The following is an 8,112-nucleotide window of genomic DNA, read 5'->3' as shown; positions in this document are numbered from 1 at the left end:
CCCACCCAACCCTCCCTTCTTAACTGAAGTTTGATGGGACGGACGTTACAACTACAATCTACACCATATGACGAATTTCTACTTAACTTGGACATGATTTCGACTCGCAAAATAAACTTATAGCATAAAGGTGGTGGTTGGCTGTATAATATGAACAATGAATAATGCAAACTATAAAATAGCCTCGGAAAGGACTAAAACTTCAATTCACCTAAAACAAAAAAAAGGGCTGCGAAAGTAGTGACATAGAAAACGATGTACTAAAAGGCGAATTTGAAATATGGTCAGGAGTAGATAGTGAATCATGTGGTAGATAAATTGATAAATTTATGTCTTGAGATGATAGACGTCCCAGAAGATTAGAAAAAAGCAATAATCGTACCAATATGCAAAATAAAGGAAGATAAAAGCGTCTGCAGTAATTACAGAGGATTAGCTTTAGGTACCACAAGTAAAATATATTTAAAAAATCCTTATTCGTAGGGTAAAGAAAATAACAAAAGAAAAGATTTGCGAAGTCCAAAGTGGGTTTATGCCAGGAAGGTCATAGACGGATCAAATATATAGTAAAGTGAATGAAGAATGAAACAAAAGACCTTGGATAATAATGGACCCAAGTGGGCAACCTTACATGACGATTTTGTGAGGATCTTTACTTGGTGTGATTGCTAGAGAGCTTGATCAGCAACCTGGGTCAGAGCAGTTTTGCGGAAGCAACTTTGTTAAATTTGTTCTTCAAACAAATAATATGAGAATACCCTTCCCCACCAAATGGGTCACGCTTAATCCGAAACCAGAGAAGCCTTCTCTTGGTGCCAGGTCCAAGTCTTCTCCTGCCAGGCGTTATCCTATATTTATACTTGGATTTCCACTTGAACAACTCAGATTTATTAGGCTTATTCCGCTTCGTGTATTCGAAATTCAAAGATACACTTTTCCTCAGCATAAACTACTTGAATTAAGAGCAGTTGAAAGTATTTTAGTTATTATTAATTAATTATTATAATTATTTTAGTGCATTTATATTCTTAATCTTTATAATAATATTCCAAGATGTACACATTATATGTTTATGATTATTTTTTTTACAGTACTTTCGAAAAATACTATCTAAGGAAAAGGCCTTATTTAACGAATGACTTGAGACGAATTTTAATTACGTACAAGTCTGGCCTCTTCTAATTTTGAAAAGCTACCTCGTGTTTTCCGCTCGGTTTGATTTATATCATGTTGATAATGGGAGAACAAAAGTAGTAAGAAGCCTTTATAGGCACACACTCTACCCACTACTCTTTAATCCCTTCCCTTATTTTCGCACTATGGCGCCGACCCCCTCACCCAGACAGTATATTACGTACATAAATTTTTAACTGACTAAGGTCTCATTATGCGATAACCTTTCGCCGTTTAAATATGTAATCAGGTCATAGGTAAGGTGTGACGGTAGGTATGCTAAATGGTATTTGAACTTAAGAAAGATCTGGCTTGGGTTAAAAAGACAGCTCTGTATTTCCTCAGGTCAAGGTCATTTCAAGGTGAACTTTGTGTTTTTAAAGGGGAACCTCTATTTTTTGCATCAGCAATCAAAATAGTGGGCAAATTTACGTATAAATATATACTCCGGTCCTCGTTGTTGTTTCTGGTAACGCTAAACGTAAATGACAAAAATTTGAACTTGAAATTACGTTGAGGGTCAAATTCAAGGTCAAATTTAAGTTCCCTATTGGATTTCTCGTTAAAAGTTACTTTTAATTTTAGAACCGCGTCGAAGCCAAATTGTTCTCTCTTAGAAACAAATAAATAAATATTTTCTATTTTGAAATAAAATGATTTTTAGTACGCTGTATACCATTTTTGTATCTAATGAAGCTTAACATGTAAAACGCATACTTTTTTTACTTCTCCGATTGTCAAATTTTAATACATCCATAGAGTTATGAAAATATTTGAGATCTCGGAAGTACAGTTACATGAATCAGTTTTGAAAATATTTAGGACAGATTCATGAAAAAATTGCATTATTTTCTAATTTATAGTTTTAAAGCAATTACAAAAATGAGTTAATTTTTTTTAATAATCTCAAACTTGGGAAATAGTGTGATCTTTCATGAAGATAGTGAAATAATAGGAAATTAAATTTTTTTAAATAAAATTATCTCATGTACAATATTCATTTGGATTGTAGAGCAGTAAATCGTTATATATTGCATTTGCAACGAAATATATAAATTATCAACAAAATATGTAAAATCTAAATAATATAATTTTATTTTCAACCTCAAAAATTGAATTCAAAGAAAGAAGATAGGCAAGGAATCTGTATTATTATCAGAGAATAACAGAATCCACATAAAAATAAATGCGCTTAAAAAAAATTATATTTTGAGATTTCATAAGTCTATTTCATAGGATCTCAAATAACATCTTAAAAATGAAAAATTCGCTTTTGCAAATTTTTGGCGCTAATTATAATTTTCTTTCCGTCAAGTCACCAAAAAATATTATTTAAAAAGATTAATATTATTTTTATGAAAAATTTATCTGAATAATATTATAATGTTAATAATTCTAGAACAGCGGGAGTAAAAATTCTATCTTGCTTATTTAAAATGTTAAAAAATACAATTATTTATAATTAATAATTTAAAATGAGTATATTTTAATGTGTTAAAGTAGTCCGTGGACAGTTTTTAGTATATTTAGTATTATTTAGTTATAATTATTATTTATTTAGTAATAATTTAGTAATATTTTACTGTGTACTGTTATTTACTGAATATTTATTTTATTTTTTAACACAAGATTTCCACGTTAGGAGCAGTGCGTATAACCTCAAAGATGCTTGCTGGTAATTTATAAGTGTTTTTGTGCGTCAGTAAATATAAGATAAAAAGTTGTATCGCCTATTTAAAAAAATGTAATTATGTTTGACTTTTCATATGTATTTGAAGTGAAGAATACAAGTGCAATATAACCGCGCAACGGAATATCTGCTGGAATATAGTTGTATTATTTATAATAATTAAAAATTTAATTGCTTATTGTACTTTCAACCGGCTGAAAAGAAAAATAATATACACCAAATGGGCAGAAGGTGGAAAACTCTGAACTACGCGACATGATGGCCTCGACTTCGCCTCGGTAATATTTTTAAAATATTCTGTGTGGATTATATTAAATTTAAATTTTGGCAAAGAAGTTACTGAGAGCTGTTTTGCTTCAAGGAATTTAATTATTTCGTATTTTTTCCTAACTAAAATGTCAAAAAAAGGTAGAAATTTTAAACATCCCTTAACTTTCTAGTATTTATATGCTAAAAGAAGATAGTTACGAAAAATAATAATTTGTGGAAACAATTATTTTTTATAAATTTCATTAATTATTACCACACTGTAAGTGAAAAGTAGACAAAAAGTAAAAATGAAAAGCTGTCATTTCCTAACATTATTGAAAGAGAATGTTTTTAAAAATAGGAATTAAATGTTAAAATAATTATCTTTGTTATCTTGAATTAGTTATTAACTCACTCTAATTAAAGAGTGGACGAACATATTAGAATTTTAGCAAAACATTGCAACTTCCTAGCATCATTCTAAAGGAATATTGTTAAAATTATTAGTAAATGGTTTAAATAATTACTTCTATTAAATTTAATAGATTATTTTCTCGCTGTAACTTAAAAATTGAAAATTCAGACAAAGTCGCGGCTTTCTAACTCTAACGCAAGAGAAAAATGGTAAAACAATTATTTGAACAATTAATGTAAACATGTATGTATCCATCGCACATTGACGATTCGGCAGAAAATTGACAAAAAACAATTTTTCATGGGAAGTACGTGTTTTATTTTGGGGCATATGATACTTAGAAAATTATCAATTTAGCTAGTGTTAGGTTCTTTGGGCTTTTTTTCTACAATAATAAAGATTTTGTCTTAAAAATTTAAGAAATGATATCGTACATGATAACACACGCCCCTGAACTCTCTGTTTGTAGGTTAATTAAATAATGTAATTTTGGTTTATTTGATTAATGTGTGATACTTGAGAAATAGTATCAATTTTACTAGTGTCAGATTAACTTGGTTTTTTTCCGCCAATAATTAATAATTTGTCTTTAAAATCTTGGGCATGATTACGAAGATGCTAACGGACGTCTCCAAAATTTTCGTTTGTGAAATAATTTTAAAAAAATTAATTTTTCTATATTTGATAAATGTCTTTGTATTTTTAAGTTATGTGTGTTACAATTATTACCGGCTTTACTTCCAAACTACACAATATTTTTTCAGAATGCTTGGGAAAAGCAAAACAATATAGTAACTAATGTCCGAAAAACTAATCTTGTTTGTCAACATTTAAGAAAATTTTACTTCATAAATAATTTCTAAGTAGCTGCTGACAGCATCGGTACTACAGAGACCGACATTATCGGAATGGCAGACAGTTGAAAACCGATCCTAACCTCAAGATATTTTACATACATACAATTTTCATTGAGCATAACATTTTGTTTTGTACTGTCCCAAAGAAAGAGTTCGGGGGCGTCCGTTGCGGACTTTAAAAATTTTAAGGGCGATATGTATTAAAAATTGTTTTTAAATTAACTGCCCTAATCTTTAATAAAGAAACTGAATTTTTAACCGTAAATATTAGTTTGCAACGTAAAAGGTAATTCTCAATCAAATGTTTGAATTTTCAACAATCACAAAAAAGAATTGTTAACAAAATAGTTTAATGTTTTTGTGCCCCTCCCCCCCCCCGCTACCCACTCCCTAAAGAAATTTCATAAACAAAGTTGGAATTTTTCACCGAAATAATTGAATTTTTATATTAATAGGACGCATCTTCGGTCCTAAGAGTTTAATGTTCAAAAACCAATTGAATTTTTAAGCGATAAAGAATGAATGTTGAAATTTGTTTTAAAGAAACTTCACTGGTTAAAAAAAAATTTTGTTTTCAACAGATTCTACGGTTTAAAGTATGTATCTATGTGTGTACCTGTCTGATTTTATATCGGTTCGGTAGATACTCGATTTTTTTTTCAAACGCCTCGTTTTGCTTTAATCTCTGACAATAAAATCTGACGATGAGTTTTTAAAATTAGTAAATCGTTGTGTTAAAAAATTCAATACAAAACACGTCAAACTATACTTTCAGCCTGTTAAAATTATTTTTAATCGCGTCATTCGAAAAGAAAAATGTTTTCTCAAAATTCGAAAATTTTTGCAATCTGAAATAAATAATAATTTACAACTATAACCCGTTATTCTTAGTTTAGGTATAACTATTTTTTACATTAAAGAAATTTTTAATACGACTTACTCAATACTCAAAAAATTAATCGTCGATAAGCCACAATAACAAAATTAGACTTACAAAATATAATCTATGTTAAATATAATTTTCTGCATTATATTTGGATAAAGAAAAATGTACTTCTGCACGCAGAGAAATTTTAAGAGATTAATTCACAAAACTGCTCCTTAATTTTATTCACGCTTTGACGCAAAAATCAAGATCTCGGAACCCTTCCTTTTAAATCAACGGCCGTTGCTCTAAAGGCATGGGTTCTGAGATCTTATTTCGTGCGCCTAAGGGTGAATAAAATCAAGGAGCGATTCCGCGAATTAATCTTTCGCAATTTCTTTCCGTGTAAATGATAATTATTAATCGTAAAATATTTTTTTTTCAAATAAAAAAGGCGGTTTCATCAAAACCTTACGCATAAAATTATTTTTGTAAATTAACCTTGACCACAGTCAATAAAAGATAAACTAAGAAACGAAAAGTTGGTATTGCTTGAAAGAAACAAGAAATTTAGGTTTTTAAAATTAGGTATTTGATACAGTCAAATGTGATTTAAAATTAAAAGACTCTTTTCGCTCAACAAATTAAAGTCCTTTGACTGAAGTGAAAGTGTTTCCTGTTTGGAAAATGTGCTTCCTTTGTTAAAGAAGCGTACCTTAAATTTTACTAAATATTTCTTGGAAGCGAAGAAATAAGTTTTCAATTGCACGATTAATTTCGAAGTTACGTTCAATTTCGAAGCTCATTTTAAGATCAAGACGATTTGGAAAAAGTGGAAACCCCTATATTTGACTGCAAATTTAAATATAGCAGAAAATATTACGTCAAAAATGTACTATAGAAATCTTATTTGGGGACCTTGGAAAGGTCATAAATCAAGATCAAATGTCCAAAACCGATCAGATGCCCTTTTATAAATTATCGAGGTTTTCTGTGTAAAGCTAACATTAAAGATGCTTTATAAAAGTCGATAAAATGTAAAAATATGAAACATCTTGACCACCTAATGAGCCTCTTCCTCACGGTCAATTTTCAAGGCTACTTAAAGGTTAGGAAGCTCTTTTAAAATAGAAATCCGTATTTTAAACTGCAGACTCGTAAAGAACGAGAAATTATGCTTGAAAATTGGTATTTTAAAATCTTTAATTTTGACCTGTAGTCATATGAAGGTCAATTTTTTTAAAAGCGCTTACAAGCTTTTTTTAATTTGATGGTTAACCTTTAAGTACATTTTCAAGGTTTATGAAGGTCCACATCATTTTTTTTAATGACACCGCAGCTCCCAGCAGAATTCACAGCCCCCGTGGTAATCCACACCTATGACTACATCTCACGACCGTGAGATAGGTGCTCATATAATAATAAAAACTCATTTTAAGAATCCTAGTTTTCCTTGCGATTGGACTTCTTTAAATACTAACGTTAAATCGAAGATTTGTCATTTACTTTTTTGTGATTTTACACAGCAAGATATTGATCAAGAATCTTTTGAATGTTTATCAGAAGATATAATAAAAAGAATTTTACCAAAAGCTGAACCTCAGGCAAAATTTTTGTGCAAATTGAAAACAGAATTTCATGTCTCTGTTGCTGAAAACCCTCAAGATCTCCTGAGTAGCTAACTTTGGTTTTGTTCAAATTGGTATGCTTTTCATTCGCACTGATTATCTTTTTTTCATCGTCATGAATAACTACAACCTTTTTTAATCATGCGAATAATTTTTGTTCAGTTAGAAATCGACTTTTCGACACTCCATCCTAAAGCAAGTTCAAATTTGATCACGAACTTTCATGAATTTCAAAATGAAATAATTAATTTACTAAATAAAAATAGAGGAATCCAGTTCTCTGGCATTTATTAAACTTGATAGAGGAACGAAACACCAATTATCAAACTTTTACTGGTTATTCATTTTATTATAAAACCATGTCGAATGACTTTACAGACAATGCAATTTGGCGACCTAGCCAAAGCGAGGTAGAAGCTGGTTTTCTTTTTCACGTGGAGGTGAACCAAGTTTATTTTCTCAGTTTTATGTAAAATTTTCCATTCGAGAAACAAAAACTTGATTGGTATATTTATAGTTTTTGGAACAAACAATACTTTGATGCAAAGCTGGAGCAAAGGAAAAAATATTTGGAAAGCAAAGGATTGCTCATGCAGCCTCTTGTCGTCATTGTGGGTGACAATCAAATCAAAGAAAGTTACGCGTATATTAACGGTATTAGTTATCTTTGTAATTCGCCACTTGCAGCGGCCAATACGGTGTTAAAGAGCTTCTATTCTCTGAAGCTGCAATATCCGAAAGAGTCGCAGTTCGCTTAAATTGTTATTCAAAACAGAATTTATGGCATTTACGGCGAGGCTGATTCTGAATTTTCTTGCGTTGTTACTCTGATTTCCGATTTGAAAAATTTAATCGCATAATTTTCAAAAGTCCTCTGAAAAATTCCTCTTTGCTTTTTATGCTCTGGAAAATACTCTTTAAATGATTTCAAAGAGCATTTATTTATTCAGCATTTCGCGAATCATAACGCAAATATAAATAAGTCTGAACCATGTCGAGAAATAATTCAATCGTTAGCTAATGATTGCAAACATGGAAAAAACTTTTGTGCAAATTCTAACTTGCATAATAGAGAAAATACGAGGGTGAATCAAATATTGAGCGGAATTCTTTTTTAATATTTATTTATTTAGAAAACAATACAAAAATACTATTGATTATTTTTCTACATAGTCTCCTTCACGCTCTACACATTTTTTCCAGCGGTTTGGAAGCTTGTTAATTCCTTGCTCGTA

This window comes from Belonocnema kinseyi, chromosome 8 (genome assembly GCF_010883055.1).
Source record: "Belonocnema kinseyi isolate 2016_QV_RU_SX_M_011 chromosome 8, B_treatae_v1, whole genome shotgun sequence".
Classification (NCBI taxonomy): domain Eukaryota; kingdom Metazoa; phylum Arthropoda; class Insecta; order Hymenoptera; family Cynipidae; genus Belonocnema; species Belonocnema kinseyi.
This window is presented reverse-complemented; position numbering follows the sequence as displayed.